This window comes from Plasmopara halstedii (assembly GCF_900000015.1).
Source record: "Plasmopara halstedii genome assembly, contig: Scaffold_555, whole genome shotgun sequence".
Classification (NCBI taxonomy): domain Eukaryota; phylum Oomycota; class Peronosporomycetes; order Peronosporales; family Peronosporaceae; genus Plasmopara; species Plasmopara halstedii.
Genome location: NW_020187475.1, coordinates 73,376 through 75,525, shown reverse-complemented (window position 1 = coordinate 75,525; position 2,150 = coordinate 73,376).

Here is a 2,150-nt window from a genome sequence, read left to right as displayed (position 1 = left end):
TTCACGAGCAGTACGGGCAGAACGGATTTTTGATTGGTGTTCTAACTGGATCCCTTGTACAATAATGACGAACGCTTTCATGTCGTGCGCACGCCACTCCAGCGTCATCTCAGCTTCCGACATTATTTCTATCATGTGATTCCGTAGCAACTTCCGTGCCAGCTCCATTTCCATGTTGAACGACCAATGAATATAGTTATCATTACCGAGTAAGTATGTTGTTGACTTCAATATTGTGCCTTGGGCTCATAACCTGACACTTTAGTGCAGGTGTGAATATAAGCTGTTAGATCCTGGTTCATCAATTCAATTACATCCAGTCTAAAAGTTACATGCATATGCTTGTAGTTAATGTTGACGTTGCAATATTAACGTCAACATCGACTGCAACTGCAACAATAACCACAACCATGCAGTTGTCATCCTAGTGTATAGCGCGTTATGTAAAACTAGTCGTTCATTGATAATTTTTTTAGAGCCCATTTATTTATATCTCAAAGAATCCAATGTCAAAATCTTGTCCTAATGAAAGAATATTACGAGCTTAGTCCAAGACATCTTTCCAGTAAAATCTCTCCTCGCCATTAATTTTCCTGTCTGGAGGTTTTAGCAAATCTTCTGGAGTCTGACAATTAAATTTAGTTTGTCGCCTCGTTCTTTATGATTGATCTATTTGCATGGTCCTACTGTCCTGAATTTCAACATTTCTGGATGGTTTCATGTCGAATAATAGATTTTTGCGCCTCACAAAAAAGCTTGAACGAAGGTCTGCTAATGCTTTTACCCTCTCCATGTGCCATTTAAAAAGAAACTCTGGGTGGCTAAGTTTGCACAAGATTGTTACGGTTTGTTGTCGAAGGCCTTCTATTATTCACTGATCTTTAGTACACAGGACAATTTCGGTCTTCTCTATCCCTACTTAGAATGCTCATGATAAAAAGATTGGATAAATATTTATCTAACAAAGCAGACAAACGTGTACGATTTGATTGGCGTTAATTTTTTTTACTGTTTATGTGGTCCAACAGATTATAGAGAGAATATATATTACCTTGACGAAAAGCAGTTTTAGATGCCGACAAGGTGTTCCCCGCTATATTGCTGGCTCCATTAACCAGTCCAACGATAATCTAATCGCATGGGAAGATGAAAACGTTTTTGAAAATTATTTTGCGTCGCTCAGAGGTGCAAGATCAATCTATAAGACTTTGTCTCCATTGTATTTTCGACATAGGTTGTATCTGATACAATGTTTGCCATATGAGTCTGTCGAACTCACCTTAATTTTCAACTATCAATTATGGAAGACAACTGAAGTATATCTAGCAAAATAGATATCTTTCCTACCTCTTGAGCAAGAGCATCATGGTCAAACTAAGCATGATTTCTAGGGAACATATATCAGATGTTTGCTTCTCAAATTCCGCGTCTCTAACTTTGCTACGACAGACAATATCCATCAACTAAGCTTTTACATCCATGCGATAAATGTATGTATGAAATGGCTTCCGAAGAAACCGATGCCGCTTCGTTCTCCGCGTTCATTGCTAGGTGGAGCTGCTTTTCCCTTCCAAGCCAGATTAAAAACCGTTTGAACTTGGTTGAGCTCAAAACACTACAATTCGATAAATTCAAGCATTCAAATGCCCTTTTGTACTATCACAGGGTTCTGGCATGATAGAGGCGTGGGTGTCTTATCCAAAACAATTGATAATTAAGTTGGTTAAGATATCTTTTTTTGTCTACGATATTTACAACCCCCTCTTTGTTTGATATAAACATATTTTAAAAATAGATAGTATATAGTATGTGCGTTAACGATAATGTTGACTGATTCATTATGTTGAGCTCACCCGAGTGGGTTCAAGCACAACATACTCCCAGCCAGCAAAGTCTTCCTTCAACCCTGCTATTGACCCAAAGGGTTCGAATATACATGATCTAGGCCTCTACATATAAGGCAAATGCCGTTTATGCCGTATATCAATGAAAAACGGCACGTCACGTGATCAAAATAAGGCACATAAGGCACTTCCAAATAAAGTATCTCAAGCTCTACAGAAAAACATTTTCAAATGTCTCGAATGCAGTTATTGATCTATTGCTGAGCGAAGAACTGTCGAGAATGTAAGATCCCTTCTAAGGCGAAA